The sequence below is a fragment of the Crinia signifera genome, chromosome 4 (genome assembly GCF_055691185.1).
Source record: "Crinia signifera chromosome 4, ASM5569118v1, whole genome shotgun sequence".
Classification (NCBI taxonomy): Eukaryota; Metazoa; Chordata; class Amphibia; order Anura; family Myobatrachidae; genus Crinia; species Crinia signifera.
Genome location: NC_139220.1, coordinates 273,226,680 through 273,248,539, shown reverse-complemented (window position 1 = coordinate 273,248,539; position 21,860 = coordinate 273,226,680). Strand labels below are relative to the sequence as shown.

The 21,860-nt window shown below is 43.2% G+C and overlaps 1 pseudogene; it reads right to left on the bottom strand.

The window, feature by feature from the left end:
• Positions 1 to 20,824: 20,824 nt before the first annotated feature.
• LOC146076100 (5S ribosomal RNA) lies at positions 20,825 to 20,943 on the bottom strand (annotated as a pseudogene).
• Between the last annotated feature and the right edge of the window lie 917 nt (positions 20,944 to 21,860).

Below are 21,860 nucleotides of genomic sequence, written 5' to 3'. Positions count from 1 at the left end.
ATACGAAAAAGTGTCCGGTGCTCATCTAGTTTCACGTGAGGACTGGCCTTTGCGGGACAGGAAGCAGAGGAGGATCAGACCTGACTGCAGTCTGAAACAGTGGTGGCCAAACAGTGGGGAAGCTTTCTTTCAGCTTTCTTCTGGGTGCTTCCTGGAGCCCAGTGTGTTCATACAGAGCGTGGCTGCAGGTGGACCAAAAACTTGACTGGCCTGGGGGAGAATAGCACCCTACCCCAGCCGCCTACTGAGCTCAGCTGAGATGCTATATAAATATTAAAAGAGACATTCATATAGCAGCCTGCGGTGCTGCCCTCCAGTGGCCGGCGCTCATAGGCAATTGCCTACAGCTGCCTAGTGGTGGTAACCGGCTCTGTTTGGTGGTAATGTAATTATCTAACATCTGCTCATTGGACAGTGACATATTGCATGAGGAAACTGGTGACCCCTGGTGACAGGAAATGTGCAGTATACTGACAACCTGTAAATCCTTTTTAATGATGATGGGGCTGCATGTTCGGTATCCAGCTGGCTGACAGACAATGGGCAGTATTCAATGAGCATTTTGGCGATGTGTAGCGAATCCTGTTTAGGATTCGCTGCACATTCGCCACTGCTCGCAGCATTCAGGAGCCTCGCCGGCTCCAGTATTCAACGAGTCAGTGGCTCGCTGCCCCTGACCGGCGAGTTTTAACTCCTGCGGCGAATGCCGCAGGGAGCCTGAGGACGGCGGCAGGCAGGGAGATGGAAGTCTCCCTGCCTGCCCCAGAACGTTTGTGGGGGGGAGGTGGGCTCCCCGGGTGCCAGGTCGCACAGGCTGGCCCCCGGGGGTGCCAGCAGGGGACCGAGTATATTCACTACACCTGATCATGCATATGTAATGATCGGGTGAAGTGAATATATGAATATCTAATGAGCGGCTCGGCTCCGACCCCCTGCTGGCTGGTCTGTGTAAAAAAAAATATATATATATTTTTTTAAATTAAATATATATTCATGTGCTTACAGCACATGAATAAAAATAGCATGCCCCTCCTTGGAATAAAATTCCTGATTTTTTTTACACCAAATGTAAAAAACAAAACACTTTAATTTAAAAGTTCACATTCCACTTCACCATAAAAAGATAGCGATTGCTACTCGGTGAATCATGGCGAAAAAACCTTGAAATGTATTCGCCATCTGGTCATTGAATAGGGTGATTCACCGTTTTAGTCAAAAATTCGCCTTACAGCACAAAATCGCCATAAAAACCTGGCGAATCAGCCTCATTGAATACCGCCCAATGTCTAGTACAACAGTGAAAAGGTGTCTATATAGCCACATTGACCTGCAGGTTCACAAAAGAAGATATATTACAATATATACCTCAGAAATATCTTTCTGAGCAATATCTTTTACCATATCCTCTAGTGTGCATAAGGCTTAAGTCAAATATGTTGCATTTATTTTCAATCTGTAAAATTATTTTTAGTTCACTGCAATAGCAAACACATTTTCTTAGATCTGATTTTTTTAAGCACAGCTTTATTGACCTCCCCGGTACAGGGAAGCATCACCCAGACACAAACCAATCATTCCTGATAAGCAGTGGCATCGTAACAGGGGTTACTTGTACAAAATGCCCAGACATGTTGATCTCTCTGGAGAGTTATATGCACCAGACAACAAGAGTGGATAGGAATTAGTAGGGATAGCTTCTAGGGACTGGGGCAGGTAATGAGGTGAAAACACAGAATCCTTGGAGGGAACAGCTGTGTGTTCAAGAGCCATGACAGTAATAACTGCAAGGTGTGCCTAGCCTGAAGTAAAACTGAGGTTCCACTTATCTCCACCATGTAACTGTGAATTCAGCAGTTTATTCAGGGGTTTCATAAGCTGTAAATGTGTTACTGAAAATATCTTCCTTGTTTTATGCAAATTAACAATTTCAAAATGGTCTTTCTGGGTCTGTTACGTCCTAAATTGAAAGCAAGAGAGGACAGAATGTAAATCTGTGTAAAGATAGTTACAGTAACTTCTCAAAAGAAAAACCGCCACCTGTAGATGATGCCATTATCAGTCCAAATTAGCACCTGCCACCCAAGCAAAAACATTATGGGGGAAATTTACCAATATGAAAAACCTAGTTTTTCGTATTGGTATTTTCCCTACGACTGCATACGACTGTTTAAGTCGTATGCAAAGTCGTGTTCCGGAGGATCAGTTACAAAGCAGTCATATACGACTGCTTTGTAACCCTCCGATGGTGTAATGATTCGTATTAGCGGCCGTATATACGGCCGCTAATACGAATGTTTCTGGCAGTCTGCACGGATCAGTCAGATCCGTGCAGGCTGCAAGGTGTAAAAAAAAATAGAAAAAATAAATAAATAAATAAAAAACCGGCGTGGGGTCCCCCCCACAGCCGAAACCAGCACCAGGCTGAAGGAGCCGGGGCCGGTAATTAAAAATCAGGGAACCCGACAAATAGGGGTTCCCCGATTTTTAACAACCAGCCCCAGGCTCCAGGTCCGGGGCTGGTTCCCAAAATACGGGGGACAAAATGAGTAGGGGTCCCCCGTATTTTGAGAACCAGCCCCAGGCACAACCAGCCAGCAGGGTAATGTCACAGCCGGGGGACACTTATAATATAAGGTCCCGCGGCCAAAACATTCTCCCTACCGACCAGTCAGCCTGGCCAGGGGCCCTGGGGGAGTGGGGACCCCCCCAATAAAGGGGTCCCCCCCCTCCAGGACTTACCTGACCAGGCTGAAGCCTGGTGCTGTCCTCGATGCCCCTGGGCGGTGGGCATCGAGCTGATAAATGGTGTAAAAAAAAGATGAACCTATTGTTTTTTACTGGGGCACTACAAGTGCCAGCAAGCTGGGACTTGGAGAACCACAAGTCCCAGCCTGCTGGGCATTAAAGGGCCCGCTGGCACTTGTAGTTCTACAGTTAAAAAAATAGTGCACAAAACACACTGATACACTTTTAAAATAAAACTTTATTACACACAAAGCCCACACATACTAATACTTACCTATCTTCTCTCCGTAGGTAGCCCTGATGTCCTGTGTCGGCGTCTTCTGGTCCTGTGTCGTCTTCTTCCTCCATGTCGACCGTCGCTGTCGCCGTCCGGATCCGACGAAATCCATTTGGGAAGCTGTGGAAGGAAACCATACTCACCTGTCCCAGCGCGACGTAGTCCAGGTAAGGGTCTTTGCAAAAAAACAAACCGACACCCCGAAACCAGACCGGACTGACGGAGACGCACGGTGTTTACATCGTGCGGCTCCGCCTTCCGAATGCCGCTATTGGCCGCCTTGCGGCCTAGCGGCCAATCAGGAGCCGCTAGGCCGCAAGGCGGCCAATAGCGGCATTCGGGAGGCGGAGCCGCACGATGTAAACAAACACACGTGCGTCTCCGTCAGTCCGGTCTGGTTTCGGGGTGTCGGTTTGTTTTTTTGCAAAGACCCTTACCTGGACTACGTCGCGCTGGGACAGGTGAGTATGGTTTCCTTCCACAGCTTCCCAAATGGATTTCGTCGGATCCGGACGGCGACAGCGACGTTCGACATGGAGGAAGAAGACGACACAGGACCAGAAGACGCCGACACAGGACATCAGGGCTACCTACGGAGAGAAGATAGGTAAGTATTAGTATGTGTGGGCTTTGTGTGTAATAAAGTTTTATTTTAAAAGTGTATCAGTGTGTTTTGTGCACTATTTTTTTAACTGTAGAACTACAAGTGCCAGCGGGCCCTTTAATGCCCAGCAGGCTGGGACTTGTGGTTCTCCAAGTCCCAGCTTGCTGGGGAGGCTTGCTGGCACTTGTAGTGCCCCAGTAAAAAACAATAGGTTCATCTTTTTTTTACACCATTTATCAGCTCGATGCCCACCGCCCAGGGGCATCGAGGACAGCACCAGGCTTCAGCCTGGTCAGGTAAGTCCTGGAGGGGGGGGACCCCTTTATTGGGGGGGTCCCCACTCCCCCAGGGCCCCTGGCCAGGCTGACTGGTCGGTAGGGTTAATGCTTTGGCCGGGGGGACTTGCATAAAAAGTCTCCCCCCGGCTGTGGCATTAGCCTGCCGGCTGGTTGTGAATGGGGCTGGTTCTTGAAATACGGGGGACCCCTAGTCATTTTGTCCCCCGTATTTTGGGAACCAGCCCCGGACCTGGAGCCTGGGGCTGGTTGTTAAAAATCGGGGAGCCCCTATTTGTCGGGCTCCCTGATTTTTAATTACCGGCCCCGGATCCTTCAGCCTGGTGCTGGTTATGGCTGTGGGGGGGACCCCACGCCGTTTTTTTTTTTAATTTATTTATTTTTCTATTTTTTTACACTGTAGCCTGCACGGATCTGACTGATCCGTGCAGGCTAAAACGCAAATAGAACAGGAAAATGGTGTTCTATTTTCCTGTCGTATTTGCGTGGGTGTTTCACACCACTAAGCAGCCGTATTGTCAGTACGGCTGCTTAGTAAATCAGAAACCACCATTCTTTTGAATGGTGATTTCTGTCGTATCCTATCGATGGTGTAGACATTCGTATTTGTAACTACAAATACGAATGTTCCATCTTTAGGACTACGAATTGTTTTATTTTTGGGATTGTAAATCCCGAAAATACAAATTCGTAAAAAAAAGGTGTATTTCTCCCTACGAATACACCTTTTTTCTACAAATCCATTTTGGTAAATTTCCCCCTATATATCACTCTAGTTTACATGAAGATCAATTCACTTTTTTATATTTTTAAGGACCTTGCACCCAGTAAGGGGCACTGCCATGTAGCAAAAATATTGCAGTCTATATTGCATTAATATATTAGTACAGTATGAACTGCTGTACAAATAGTGAAACATATTGCAAAGCCGGCCTACCAAGTGGTGGGTCAGTTCACAATTTGCAGAGCATCAATAACTGACTTCAGATCATTTATGTGCAAAAAATGACAAATTTCAGCAAAGTTTTTGGAAATACATAGGTAATAGTCAATGGTGCATTCACTCCCAACAGTGCTGCCCTCTACTGTAGTACAAGTGACACTTGTACTACAGTATGCCTCTTATGGTGGTCTACTGAGAGCAGTGTATGACCATCCAATCTCCAGTCAGCTGCCCGGGATACTTTATTATGATGTGAAAAACTGCTCCAAACCTTTTAATGTGGATTTTTTAAGTAACCAGATTGGCGTATCCCCAATCCAAGTACAGCTTTCCTGGCCCCTAGGCTGAACTGTGGAGGGACCTTGCACTGTGATCAGTTATGTATGTCAGATAGACACTTTGGGGCAGATTTATTAAGCTTGGAGAAGAGATAAACTGGAGATAAAGCGGAGAAAAGGTAAAAGGAGATAAAGCACCAGCCAATCAACTCCCAACTGTCTGTGCTTTATCTCCTTTTACCTTTTCTCCGCTTTATCTCCAGTTTATCTCTTCTCCAAGCTTAATAAATCTGCCCCTATAATCTTATTACAGTGTAAAAACAAAAAAGTTTGGTGATTGGTGCTTCGGTGAGCGCTGACAGTCATCATGGTCCCTGATGCTCATTTGACTTCTGATTCAGTAAAGTGACGCTGCAAAGCAGCTCCCCGTCTGTCAGAGCCACAGAGATGTTTCCTCCTCGGCATCTGGACTAAGAATGAATTCTGGCCAATCAGGAGCCGCCTAGCGGCCAATCAGGAGCCCGGAAAGTCGGCTCCTGATTGGCCAGAATTCATTCTTAGTCCAGACGCCGAGGAGGAAACATCTCTGCGGCTCTGACAGTCGGGGAGCTGCCGGAGTCGCCCGGCAGCTTGAAAAAGAAGCCAAAAGATGGAAGAAGATGGAAGAATGCCTGGACTACATCGGACAAAGCCAGAAGAACGTCCATGGAGGACCTGGGTGAGTTGGATTTCCTTCCACAGGTCCACCATGGATTTCTTCGGACCCGGACCTGACGCCGACGCCGACATGAAGATGGACATGGTGAAAAAAGATGACATGATCCGGAACCAGGACAAGGCACCGGATCAAGACTCTGGGACCTACCTACGGGATCAAGATAGGTAAGTATCAGTGTGTGTGTGTAATGTATGTATTAAACTTTTATTTTTCGGGTGTCAGTGTGTATTTATTTAACTATTTTTTTTACTGTGGAACTACAAGACCCAGCGGGCCCTTTAATGCCCCGCAGGCTGGGACTTGTGGTTCACCAAGTCCCAGCTTGCGGGGGAGGCTTGCTGGGACTCATAGTTCCACAGTTTAAAACAATAGTTTATTGTTCTATTTTTTACACCAAGATCAGCCCGGTGGCCACCGCACAGGGCCACCGGGGACAGCACCAGGCTTCAGCCTGGTCAGGTAAGTCCTGGAGGGGGGGACCCGTTTATTGGGGGAGTCCCCACTCCCCCAGGGCCCCTGGCCAGGCTGACTGGTCGGTAGGGCTGAATGCTTTGGCCGGGGGGACTTGTATAAAAAGTCTCCCCCTGGCTGTGGCATTACCCTGCTGGCTGGTTTGGCCTGGGGCTGGTTCTTAAAATACGGGGGACCCCTAATCATTTTGTCCCCCGTATTTTGGGAACCAGTCCTGGACCTGGAGCCTGGGGCTGGTTGTTAAAAATCGGGGAACCCCTATTTGTCGGGTTCCCTGATTTTTAATTACCGGCCCCGGCTCTTTCAGCCTGGTGCTGGTTACAGCTGTGGAGGGGACCCCACGCTGTTTTTTTTTTATTTTTTTTTTCTGTTTTTTTACACTAAAGCCTGCACAGATACGACAAATACGCAAATACGACAGGGAAAGCAAGGTGTATTTTCCTGTCGTATTTGCGTGCCTGTTTTACACCAATTAGCAGCCGTATTATCAATACGGCTGCTTTGTACATCAGGAACCACCATTCTTTTGAATGGTGATTCCTGTCGTATTCTATCGATGGTGTAGACATTCGTATTTGTAAATACAAATACGAATGTCCCATCATTAGGGATACGAATTGTTGTATTTTCGGGATTGTAAATCCCGAAAATACAAATGTGTAAAAAATAGGTGTATTTCTGCCTACGAATACACCTATTTTTTACGAATCCATTCTGGTAAATTTCCCCCTATGGGGGAAATTTACCAAAATGGATTCGTAGAAAAAAGGTGTATTCGTAGGCAGAAATACACCTTTTTTTTACGAATTTGTATTTTCGGGATTTACAATCCCAAAAATACAACAATTCGTAGTCCTAAAGATGGAACATTCGTATTTGTATTTACAAATACGAATGTCTACACCATCGATAGAATACGACAGAAATCACCATTCAAAAGAATGGTGGTTTCTGATTTACTAAGCAGCCGTACTGACAATACGGCTGCTTAGTGGTGTGAAACACCCACGCAAATACGACAGGAAAATAGAACACCATTTTCCTGTTCTATTTGCGTTTTAGCCTGCACGGATCAGTCAGATCCGTGCAGGCTACAGTGTAAAAAAATAGAAAAATAAATAAATTAAAAAAAAAACGGCGTGGGGTCCCCCCCACAGCCATAACCAGCACCAGGCTGAAGGAGCCGGGGCCGGTAATTAAAAATCAGGGAGCCCGACAAATAGGGGCTCCCCGATTTTTAACAACCAGCCCCAGGCTCCAGGCCCGGGGCTGGTTCCCAAAATACGGGGGACAAAATGACTAGGGGTCCCCCGTATTTCAAGAACCAGCCCCAGGCACAACCAGCCGGCAGGCTAATGCCACAGCCGGGGGGAGACTTTTTATGCAAGTCCCCCCGGCCAAAGCATTAACTCTACCGACCAGTCAGCCTGGCCAGGGGCCCTGGGGGAGTGGGGACCCCCCCAATAAAGGGGTCCCCCCCCTCCAGGACTTACCTGACCAGGCTGAAGCCTGGTGCTGTCCTCGATGCCCCTGGGCGGTGGGCATCGAGCTGATAAATGGTGTAAAAAAAAGATGAACCTATTGTTTTTTACTGGGGCACTACAAGTGCCAGCAAGCCTCCCCAGCAAGCTGGGACTTGGAGAACCACAAGTCCCAGCCTGCTGGGCATTAAAGGGCCCGCTGGCACTTGTAGTTCTACAGTTAAAAAAATAGTGCACAAAACACACTGATACACTTTTAAAATAAAACTTTATTACACACAAAGCCCACACATACTAATACTTACCTATCTTCTCTCCGTAGGTAGACCTGATGTCCTGTGTCGGCGTCTTCTGGTCCTGTGTCGTCTTCTTCCTCCATGTCGACCGTCGCTGTCGCCGTCCGGATCCGACGAAATCCATTTGGGAAGCTGTGGAAGGAAACCATACTCACCTGTCCCAGCGCGACGTAGTCCAGGTAAGGGTCTTTGCAAAAAAACAAACCGACACCCCGAAACCAGACCGGACTGACGGAGACGCACGTGTGTTTGTTTACATCGTGCGGCTCCGCCTCCCGAATGCCGCTATTGGCCGCCTTGCGGCCTAGCGGCTCCTGATTGGCCGCTAGGCCGCAAGGCGGCCAATAGCGGCATTCGGAAGGCGGAGCCGCACGATGTAAACACCGTGCGTCTCCGTCAGTCCGGTCTGGTTTCGGGGTGTCGGTTTGTTTTTTTGCAAAGACCCTTACCTGGACTACGTCGCGCTGGGACAGGTGAGTATGGTTTCCTTCCACAGCTTCCCAAATGGATTTCGTCGGATCCGGACGGCGACAGCGACGGTCGACATGGAGGAAGAAGACGACACAGGACCAGAAGACGCCGACACAGGACATCAGGGCTACCTACGGAGAGAAGATAGGTAAGTATTAGTATGTGTGGACTTTGTGTGTAATAAAGTTTTATTTTAAAAGTGTATCAGTGTGTTTTGTGCACTATTTTTTTAACTGTAGAACTACAAGTGCCAGCGGGCCCTTTAATGCCCAGCAGGCTGGGACTTGTGGTTCTCCAAGTCCCAGCTTGCTGGGGAGGCTTGCTGGCACTTGTAGTGCCACAGTAAAAAACAATAGGTTCATCTTTTTTTTTCACCATTTATCAGGTCGATGCCCACCGCCCAGGGGCATCGAGGACAGCACCAGGCTTCAGCCTGGGGCTGGTTCTTAAAATACGGGGGACCCCTAGTCATTTTGTCCCCCGTATTTTGGGAACCAGCCCCGGACCTGGAGCCTGGGGCTGGTTGTTAAAAATCGGGGAACCCCTATTTGTCGGGTTCCCTGATTTTTAATTACCGGCCCCGGCTCCTTCAGCCTGGTGCTGGTTTCGGCTGTGGGGGGGACCCCACGCCGTTTTTTTTTTATTTATTTATTTTTTCTATTTTTTTTTACACCTTGCAGCCTGCACGGATCTGACTGATCCGTGCAGACTGCCAGAAACATTCGTATTAGCGGCCGTATATACGGCCGCTAATACGAATCATTACACCATCGGAGGGTTACAAAGCAGTCGTATATGACTGCTTTGTAACTGATCCTCCGGAACACGACTTTGCATACGACTTAAACAGTCGTATGCAGTCGTAGGGAAAATACCAATACGAAAAACTAGGTTTTTCATATTGGTAAATTTCCCCCTATGTGTAACAGAATTTTTTTGCATCTGGCTTCGACTTCAGTGTTCATAAATGATTTGTACAGAGGATACAGTATATTAGGATTTCACATACAGATCTATTTTGTGTTCAAGCAAGCAACACTTCATTACCCGGTTCTCTGTCTATCTCTACACCTCGCTGGTTATTCGCTACAGTACATGAAACTTACTTTTAATTTTGGTGTAAATATTTGTGAATTAGAGTATATCGGAATGCATTATTTTTCATCAGCATTTGCTCAATGGTATTGTCAAAAATGATATCTGGACTAGCAATCAAGGACGGCCCTATTTGTCGGAACCGATTTTGGTGATGCCCCAAACCAGTACTTTTGCCAGTAATAATATTGGCGTAAGTTTACACTGCTGCAGTCAATCCCAGCACAGTTATTGCCCAAGCAATTACTTCACAGAAAGAGTAGTAGATAAGTGGAATAGCCTCCCATCAGAGGTGGTAGAGGCAAATACAGTAGTACAATTTAAACATGCTTGGGATAGGCATACTGATATCCTTACAAAGAAATAAGGATCAAATATGGTTTGAGGTAACATGTTTAAAAAAGGGGCAGACTAGATGGGCCAAGTGTTCTTATCTGCCATCAAATTCTATGTTTCTATGTTTTTAAGCACACTTTGGGGCTTCAGGAGTAAGATACAAAAGGATTCCTCAATTAACTACTGTATGGACCCTATTTTAATTTATTTGTGCTTAAAAATATGTAAAAAGCTGCATGAAAGGTTTTGTCTCCTACTGTATAATTATTTTTTATAGCTACTACTACTACTAATACTACTACTACTACTACTAATACTACTACTACTAATACTAATACTACTACTACTACTACTACTACTAATACTACTGCTACTACTACTACTACTACTACTACTACTACTAATAATACTACTACTACTAATACTAATACTACTACTACTACTACTACTACTACTGCTGCTACTACTACTACTACTACTACTACTACTAATACTACTACTACTACTGCTACTACTACTGCTACTACTACTACTAATACTACTGCTACTACTACTAATACTACTGCTACTACTACTACTACTACTACTACTACTACTACTACTACTACTACTACTACTACTACTGCTGCTACTACTACTACTACTAATACTACTACTACTACTAATACTACTACTGCTGCTACTACTACTACTACTACTACTACTACTACTACTGCTGCTGCTACTACTACTACTACTACTACTACTACTACTACTGCTGCTACTACTACTACTACTAATACTACTACTACTACTAATACTACTACTGCTGCTACTACTACTACTACTACTACTACTGCTGCTACTACTACTACTACTACTACTACTACTGCTGCTACTACTACTACTACTACTAATACTACTACTACTACTACTAATACTACTACTGCTGCTACTACTACTACTACTACTACTACTGCTGCTACTACTACTACTACTACTACTACTAATACTACTACTAATACTACTACCACTACTACTACTACTACTACTACTACTAATACTACTACTACTGCTACTACTACTACTACTACTGCTGCTATTACTGCTACTACTACTACTAATAATAATAATAATAATACTACTACTACTACTACTAATACTACTACCACTACTACTACTACTACTACTACTACTAATACTAATACTACTACTACTACTACTACTACTTCTACTACTACTACTACTACTACTAATACTACTACTACTAATACTACTACTACTACTACTACTACTACTGCTGCTACTACTACTAATACTACTACTACTAATACTAATACTAATACTACTAATACTACTACTACTACTACTACTACTACTACTACTACTACTACTAATACTCATTTTATTTAATTTAATATTTGCTCTGTGCTGTACAGAGAATATTTGCCATTCATATCTGTTTCTACACAGTAATGCTTAATTTCTATTATACAATACAAGTGAGCACTCACCTAATGAGTCCTAATGAAGATGGAATATTGCTATGGGCAACTAATCAGAATCTGCTTCTTATTTATGTAGCACATTGTTCAAAAAAATACATATAATCTGTTTGGTTGCTCATAGCAACCAGCCATCTTTAATAGAACTCCTATCTTAGTAAATAAACCCTATAGTGGGATATTTCCAAAAGCTTAGAAAATTAGAAATTGGAGATATAAAGTACCAACATGTCAGCTCACAACTGTAATTTTTAAAGCATGTACAATGACAATTAGGAGCTGATTGTATTATAATTAATCTTTGTCCACATTATCTCTCTATAATGGTGCATTGTGTGTGTTTTTGTGCACATCGTGAGGTGTTTCGATGCAATTGTGATCTGATGTGTGATCCCGCAGGAGAGTGATGGATTGTATGATCTTATGTACTGCACACATGATCTGAAGATGCTACTAATGATCAGTATGATGGGAGTTGCAGATCTTACGATAGATCTTATGTGAAACTACACACATAATGGTGTGCATACCTGGTAAAATTATTGCATGCGTTATGGACTAGATCGCATCGCATGTGATTTGCGTTCGATTTGCATGCAATGCAATCCGATCTGTAGTTCAAAAAGTTTGTGCAGCATATACTTTTTGAGCTGTGCGATGAGATCCTTTGAGCCCGCATCTCATCGCACACGGCAATTGTACCATGTATGGGGACCTTTAGATCTATCGTGTGTCTGGGAAGCTGCCGGGGAGTTCAAGGGAAATCGTGACTCGCATCATAGTCGGTCTGATGTGTGGCCAGCTTAATGTTGGTCTGATGTATGGCCAGCTTAAGGTTAGATATTAGAAATTACACAAGAAGGAGTTAACTTTTCTTGCTTGCTACTAACACTCCAGAGGAACTATACATGGAAGCTGTCGAATTTTATTGTTACAAAATCTGAATTACTTTCTAGTTCCCTGGTGGTAAAGGGTTGGTCGTGTTCTATGTGTAAGTTTGTTATTTATGACAGTGACATTTTTTCGGAACGAGTGAACGCTGCTGGATTCAGAGGATAATTCTTTAAGTCAGATAGTAGCTTGCACAAAAGACATGTGGATTGACTGTTCTGCCCCCCCCCCCCCCCCCCCCTCCTGGTTCTACTATTGTGCAGCCATTACAGAGAGGGAAAGTCTACAAAAGGGCTTATCATGAAACTGCATTAATGGTAAAACTCAGCAAACGCCCAGAAATTCACATTTAAGTCAGTGGGATATTCAGCTAGCCTTTAACAGTCTTTTACCGCAGACCCCTTGTAGAGAGCAAGAATAGTTGTCATATTACAATGGGTGTGTTTATATCCCAAATCAATACAAAAAACTTCCTTTTACCAAATGCACCTTTTATATGTACTGTGGTATGCTTTTTGTTATTGCAATATAATAGGAATAGAACATCAGGAGTATAGTCTACAACTCATTCAATGCCATTTCGCCTGCCTTTATGCTATGATGGTCACTTCAAGCCCTCATCCATTCACTTCTTTTATTTGCCCAATTAAATCATTTTGTACCTGGTACTGTGGACCTACTGTATGCAAGTTGGTGAGCCATGGGGACACTAAGGGGTTTATTTACTAAGAAGCAAGTTCTATTGAAAATGGGACGTTGCTATGGGCAACCAATCAGATTCTATATATTATCTTCTAGGAGGTGGTAAATAAATAGAAAGTAGATTCTGATTGGTTGATATGGGCAACATCCTTCATTTCAATAGCACTCCTCTCTTAATAAATAAACCCCTAAGAGAGCTGGCCAGTTAGTAGAGATGATGAAGAGGTATCTGGTGGCAGATCCATGACAGCGAGAACTTAAAAATGTAGAGACTATAAATACTCAGCCTAGAGAATGGCCGGTGGGGCCAGAAAGGTCCCAGACACACAAAACTAGAGATGTGCAGATCCGGATTGTTTCGGAGTCAAAACATGTGGCAGCTGATAGCCAATAAGATCCCATTTTGAGATCTGGGTAAATCTGGGTAAATCCGGATCTGGACATCTCTACACAATACAGTTGACAATTCAGAATCAGAATCAACTTTATTGGCCATGTATACTCATGTACAGGGCAGCCGAGAGGAATGCCGGGCCCCGGTAAAAGTTTTGGGGAGTGGCCTAAGTGTGCGAGGTGTGGGCACCTCCCGCACTTAGGCCACACCCCCAAAGTGTTTAGAGGAGGGTGAAAGAAAACTCTAAAAACTGTAATCTCAGCAACAACACACACCTACAGCATGTGCTGTACTGATACCAGGCTCAGCATGACCTCTCACGCTGTCAGTGAGACACTCATGCAAAGCCTGCTGTCAGCACAGCACATGCTGTAGAAGTGTGTGCTGCTGTTGCTACCCGGGAGGGATGGAGGGGGAAGGGAGGGGTTGGACCCTCCAGCAAGCCTGCGGGGCCCCTCCAGCAAGCCTGGGCCCGGGTAATTAGTACACACTCCCCCCCCCCCTCTCGGCTGCCCTGCTCATGTATACTAGGAATTCTTTGTGGATTTCAGTGCAGCTACAAGCAAGGGAACAACAAGGGGAGGTGTGACATACAAAGACATTTCAACCTTTTTGCATACGTACATTGGATGTTTTACGTTTTACGTTTCAATGATAAGCATAATGAGAGTTAGACGAGTCGATTAGCATTAGTTTGTAGTACATTATTCAATTGGCGGATAGCTAACGAAAATAAGCTTCTCGCAGTTCTGGATGACTTGGCAGGGAGCAGCCTGAAGCATCTACCCGATGGGAGAATGTCAAATAGGTTGTGCCCAGGGTGAAGCTTGTCTGCCGCGATCTTCACCATGGGCTTATTTACCCTAGCTGAGTGCAGTTCCTGTACAGGGGAGGTCAGCCCCAATGATCTTCTCTGCTGTCCTCACCACCCTTTGCATTCTGCATTTGTCGGACTCGTGTGCCCTTCATTACCAGATTGTTATCGAGGAGCATAGGACAGATTCCTCCATTGCCGTGTAGAAGATACGCATTAGCTCTTGTGGGATGTCGAATTTCCTGAGTTGTCTCAGGAAGAATAGCCCTTGCTGGGCCTTCTTGACCGTAGTGTTTATGTTGGTGCCCCATGTGAGGTTGGGGGATATTCTTGTCCCTAGGAATTTGAAGGTCTTGTCCTGTGGTACCACTCTGTTGATGACTAGTGGGTCACGGTGGTCGGTTTTCTTCTAAAGTCTACAACCATTTCAACAGTCAGGCAGCATGTACAGATCTACGGGATTAGCGGGAGTTTTTTGATGACGTCACCACTCCTTTGGCTGTGCAGTGCGGCGGCGTGTAGGCTGTAGCGTTCCTCCTGGTGTCTCTTTATTTCATCCAATGCATTCACATCGCTAGGATGTTTTTTCAAGGATGCATTCCATTTATGCATTCCAAACTGGATTAATTCCCCAAATAGACACCGATTGTGGTATCTAATGTATGTCTATAGCATCTATCTGAGAGAGACTTTACCATTGGAGACTTGTTTATGTGGACTATTTTTGGTGGTATACATAGGAACAGATCCTCACAGCAAACATTAATTAATTCAGTGAAGTGTCAAAGCTGCCTTGTGCTTTTTATTATTTTCTTATGGTGTATATTTTATTAAATATGATGTGTTGTTTTTTTTCAAGTAAGTAAGATGCTGTATTCAGTTAGTCTTTTTTGGTGGGACTACAGTATCTGAACACCTCCAGGGGATCAATTAGCCTGTGGTAATTACCCCAACTAATTGAAATCTCCCTAAACAGTGGTATGTAAAGATATAACATTTGGGGACTACAAACCCATTAATCTCCAGGAACAATTGTGACAAGTATTTAAACACTCCAGGTAACAATAAATAAAAAGCTGTGATCCTAGATTCCATTACATAGAGCAAAGACTTGCTGTAACTTAGAACAACCAATGAGAAATCATCTCTCATTAGTCAGGCTACATTATACTGCTATAATGTGATGTTTGATTGATTGTTCTGGGTTACAGTACAGCAATGCTCTTTGTACTATTGAATTAAATACCGTAAACCCAAATGCATCTATTCTTTACAAACTTATTTTTTCTTCATATAACAATGAAAGTGTTAAGTTCAGGAATGGCTTTTTAGCGCAACCTTTCCATGACCCAGATAATTGTTCCTAACAGTCTTGACAGTATCACAAAGCTGGTATGGTAATGTGTCTCAATTGAAATGATCCGTAGAAGACAATTATGTGTCCGCAAGGTCACTCAGATAGACCCTGTGACACATTGAGCAGCGCGACGCATTACACAGAATTATACTATACTTCCGGATTACTGCTCCGAGATATTACACTCCCCGTCCTCTATTATATTAATGCTCTTGTCAGAATTGCCTGTTGGACTACATAAGAAGACCACAAAACTTATTTTTTTGAACTTTTTTTAAATCACAAGAATATAAAACTTTTTCTATTTTCGTTTTAATATTTTGACACTTTTTCTATCATCTCCCAAGCAACTTTTATTTTACTGTCCTGGAAAATGAATGGTTTTCCATCTCCCCCTGTCCTTCCTAAGTTTGCAGAGCAAGTCAAGGGTATTTGGGTGATTGGGGTAAATTACTTTTGTGTCTTGTTTCAGATGTAACTAGTCATGTTCAGAAGCTGATATTAGAAACTGGACATAAATCACAATAGTGTCAGGAGGAGGGATGTACAGGACAAAATCAATACAATTTAAAGACACGTATTCCCATAACTAACATTCCTTTGTGTGATTGAACATTAGCAGCTACTCGCATTCAGAATTTATATTTATATTTTGTATTGTTGTGAGTCAAGCTGGGTATTTTGCTACTAGAACCCTTACTAAAGTTTATTAACTAAATAGTTTTTACTTAACAACACTATTTACTCTTTGTATTATTTTGCATAATTAAATTATTACCCAATGCTCTTGAGTTTACTTTTTTTATATTGACCAAAAGCTTATTACTGCTTCTGTTTTGTACTATCGGGGATTGCTTTATTCTAAAGCATTCAGGAATGCTCTTCTTCCTTCTTAATCCTTCCTTCTTTCTTCTTCCTCCTTCTTTCTTCTCCCTGCTTCCTCCTTCTTTCTTTTTTCTTCTTTTTCTTTCTTCTTTCTTTCTTCTCTCTTCTTCCTTCTTTTCTATCTTCTCTCTTCTTCCTCCTTTTCTTTCTTCGCTCTTCTTCCTCCTTTTCTTTCTTCTCTCTTCTTCCTCCTTTTCTTTCTTCCTGTCATAACTGGTGATGTTGATGGAGTTAAGTGGTGCTCAAGGACTGCGGACGGACCAGAAGATGAAGGTTTGAAACGTGCAGGTTTAATAAAAGAACTCATATAGGGACAACATAAATATGTCAAATACTTCTTTGACGAATAAATAATAATAATAATGATAAACGTAAAGGAGCAGTCTTTGCTTGAGAACCTGGAGGAAAGTGGATACAGTCTGTAACAAAAATAATGGCAAAGTCCTTGCGAGGTTACTTGAAAAAATCTAAACAGACGGTGGTGAGAGAGGCACTGGGAGGAGATGGAAGGTTTCACCGGAGGTAGAGGAATGCTGCTGGGTCCAACAAGGCCAGGAAGGCTAGAGGCGAGCGGTCAGACAGAATGGATGCTGGAGATTGAAAGGGTGCTGCAGAACCAGACAGACAGGGCTGTGAGCTTAGGCTCTATGATAGTCAGGAGGCTTCCAGGAAGTGAACTACCATAGGAACACTTTGCACTGACCCAGAAGGCCCTAAGCGAGCCCTTCTTATAGCAAGAGGATTGCTGCCATAGGCCCACTGAACAGTGGGATGGGAATCCTCCACAGCCTGGCAAATCACTGGTTTGCCCTTATCCAAGATGGTGTTCCCGGCCTCGGCAAATGCCAATTCGGCCCACATCTCACCCAGGTCTCCCAGCACAGTGTATGAGGCTGCCACGCTGGATCAAAACCTGCATGCCAGCCGATGGCGAACACGGACAGGTGAGTACCGTACCCGCCTTGTCCTGCCACGGTGTCACTTTCTTATTTCTTCTATCTTCTTCCTTCTTCTTCTAAGCATTTCTGACTGTGGAATCCCAATGGTTAGTGTACTAGGGGGAGGATTTGAATTAGGCTATGGGAGGGGATGGTTAGGTTTAGGCTGCTGAAGATGATTATTAGGGTTAGGGTGAGTGAGGCATTGTGTGACTCCAACAATGCAATAATTGCACTTCAAACACCAAACATTCTGCACTGTTTGCTGTTTTTTTTTTTTTTTTTTATTAGTTTTCCTTGGGCTGGATTGTGCCAGAAGGTACCTTTCTATGGTGATAAGAGCCTACATTAGTTAAGTAACTGTGTACGAAGGTGAATTTTTCATAACTGACACTGACATTTTACGCAAATATAAATTAGTGCAAAGTTTAATTTAACATTTAATTTGCACAAAACACTCTCTTTTTATTAACTTAGCTAGCACTATATGGTTTATCCTGTTGTTTAGGGTTCTCATCGCTAAGGGATGGCTTCCCGTGAGATGGAACTACAAGGATTAATTATATACTTAGAGTCTGTTTTATATTAAAATTGATGTACTTTATTGTTTGTGCAAATCACCAATTGTTACCATGTTTGATTTCTCAGTTCAAGGACTTTTTGCTATTGGTAGTTTAGTAGAAATCAGGATCCATTTTTGAAAACTTCCTACAGAAAATAAAATTACCAAACTCATGATAAACCACCTGGGATAAATTGTGTAAAGGTTTCTTTCCAACTCTCAATTGTGTATGGCAATCAACCAAGGGAATTCAAATAAAGGGTGTTATATGAACCTGGCACTTGATGTTTCAATAAATAAAAAAATAAAAAAACATTTTATTACAAAAATAGAATCAGACTCAGAACATAAAGGTTTCTTTGCATTTAGTACAGGATAGCAATAATAATATTGGCGTACCACGCTCACAATAAAAAAACAAACAAAAAAAACAAGAAGAGTATAACTATCTGAGTTTCTTTTGTTGTCCCAAAACTGTTCAAATGTATACATGTCAGCAAATTTAAATATTATAAATGTATTATTTATTTACTATTTATTTATTAACAGTTTCTTATATAGCGCACACCTATTCTGCAGCGCTTTACAGAGAATATTTGAACATTCACATCAGTCCCTGCCCCAGTGGAGCTTACAATCTATATTCCCTACCACATGTACATGCACACACACAGACATTCTACGGTTAATTTGTTGGGAGCCAATTAACCTACCAGTATATTTTTGGATTGTGTGAGTAAGCCGGAGTACCTGGAGGAAATCCACACAAGCAGGGGGAGAACTTACAAACTCCGCACAGTTAGAGCCATGGTGGGAATCAAACCCATGACCTCAGTGCTGTGAGGCAGTAATGCTAACCATGACACCATCAGTACTGCCCGACGGCAAAATTATAGGTGTAATCCAAAGTATAATATAAGCTTTAATTTAACATACAAATCCCTATAGTTGGGGGTAAAATCAGGAACAAAGTTGACAAATAAATATATGAAATATTGATGGTGGGATGAGGGATAAGGGATGGTGAACTCTTTTTTTTTTGGCAGGTCGAAAAAAACGCTAGCATTGAATATATTGGAACTATCTATTCATGTTGAAAACTGCTGTCTTTTCAGCAAGACGGCACTTTCGTCATGCATTGAATATACCCCAGAGCAGTGGTCGAAGTGGAAATTTTGAAGTGGGGGTATGGAAATTTTGAAGTGGGGGTATGGAAAAGTAAAGAGTGAATATAGTGCGCACCTTCAGACACCCCCCTGTCCATCAACGTCCCCTGCCAGACTGCCCCGTTGTACAGGGGTATTACAAAAGCACAATATGTGCTTCTGAGTGATCAGAGAGCATCCTGAGGGGGAAAAAAAACTTTTTTTTTTATCTTCAGATTAAAGTGGGGGTATGCCATACCCCCGTATACTGCCTCACTTCGACCACTGCCCCAGAGTGTGTAAAGACTAAAATATGTGTTGTCCTTATTTAATTGTCTCTAATGTGAGTTCTTTCTAAATGAAATGAAGTTACTTCGCTGGCTTTCAAGATGTTTTAAAATGTTATGGTTTAACTAATATTTGTGGCCTTCTCTGGATCTTAGATATGTTCATTAGAGAATAATAGAGTTAATGGTTTCAAGAGTTTCCCATATAGGAATATTTTTTTCGGTACTTGTTTCCTAGCACGATGCCCGCGATTTTGATTGTATTGATCGCGGCCGCAAAAATCACGTCAATCGCATCGCATGCCAACCAAATCCCATGCGATGTGATCGACGCGATTTTTACATTGGAATCAATGGTCCCTGAGACCCAATTTTACATTGATTTCAATGTAAAAAGCACCAAAACCCCCCATTTTCATTGCAACCCCCCCCCTGATGGATGAAATGGCCCTCCATTGTTAACACCACCCCACGCGAGGGGCGGCGGTACGCATCCTCTGACCTTTTCATACAACCACTATCCACGTCAGCGTGGAGTTGATTGAGCCACCGAGCCCGAAGCGTGGCGAGCGCAGCGCGCCCCGCAAGGGGACACGCATAACTTCACAGGTATACGCGTCCCCTCGAGGGGCACACTGCGCACGCCACGCTTCGGGCTCGGTGGCTCGTTGCGCTCGCCACACTTTATAAAATCAACTCCACGCCACGTGGATAGTGGGGGTATGAAAAGGTCGGAGGACACGTACCGCCGCCCCCCCGTGGGCTCGCTGAGCTCAATACGCATCATGTTGTCAATAGTGGGGTGGCGTTAACAATTAACCATACTTAATACCCATGAGGGGGCATATACAATGAGAAATTGTACACTGGGGTTTTTTTGTCAGAAGAGGACTGACAAAGAAAGAAAAAAACGCTTGGTGGGCGCACTCCTTGTTAAATTTAAATGCAGTAAGTGATAATTTTTTTAAAACGTAACTTTTATTGAAGACTCATTGTTAAAATAAATGGCACATTGTGGTAGAAAAAATAATTTTTTATTAAGAAATGGTTTAGAATGTAGTGTGAACCTTGAACTATAATTGTCAAGGAATATTTGTATCACACGTTAATTTATCATTCATGCACTGATTTGTCAAAGGTACGGTTTACCAGTGATCATAGGCAGGTAAATGATTCAGTTCCCTATAGGGATAATATGAGATCTTGTGCTGGGATTGCACAATGGGTATACCATGGATGGTTTACCCAACAAAAAAGGCCTAAAAAATTGCTTTGTATATAATTAATGAAACTCTCTCTGGTAGTCATATATACAGAGATAGATTTGAAGTAGTGATTCACCTCCCTTGTATTTATATTGCCACACCTGGTCTTCCCCAGGGGTCGCCCACCTGGGTACTGTCCTGGCCCTCCACTGCTTGGCTTCCAAGTTCGGAGAGGGTTTGGGCAGTCCAGTGGGGTATGGTGGCAATATGTTGGGTTAATTCGGTGCACTTCAATCAATTGGACTGTTAGACTACAGATAGATATGGCGCATCACTTGTAACCCATGAAGTTGGGGAAGGCAGACTTTAGAAAAAAAGGGGGAGGGGGAAAAATGGGGAAAAAAAAGGAATTATATAGGAATTTATTTTTATATTGCGTTACTGCATGGTGGAACAGAGGTGCCTATTCAATTGTGTGACTGAGAAAAGTATAGTCTGCACAGGTTGGAATCTGGACCCTAAAGATTGGGAAAGGCAGACTGAAAGAAAAAGGAAGGGGAAAGAGCAATTGTAATACATACACAAAATCACAAAACCGTATATATGTGATTAGGAGTTGTAAGCAAATTATCAAATTATCCTAAACGGTCGATTAGGTATGCTGGGTAACACTCGGCTCTTGTGGCACAAGACAAATAATTACCGCTGCAAGGCAGAATGATGGTACTAATTCTGTTTTGTGATTGAAATTTTTTTTATCTACACAGGCTGAGATGTTGACACAGAGGGACAGTCCAAGGGTATAAGATTAGTGAACTCGTGGATTGATTGATCCTGGGTGTTGGAGAGACTGTCATTCAATGTGATCACTTTTAGGCTAGCTTTCTAGCAGCAGATGAGATAAAGATTATAGCAAAGAGTACAGATGTGGGTTTGACACAATGTTGCTTAATTGCTGGGAAATCCAAATACTGTGTCTATTTAGGTACAACGGTAGATGTGGATACAAAATTGCACATTGACTAGATATCAAGTAGTATGACACATATTAGATACAATATACATGAGGTTTACTTGTCACTCAGTAGGTTTGAATAATCAGCGCTGTATCACATTATAGGTTTGAAAGATCAGCACTGTTTGTACTAATTGACACGATTGGTGTAGACACAGGCGTTTGTAGTG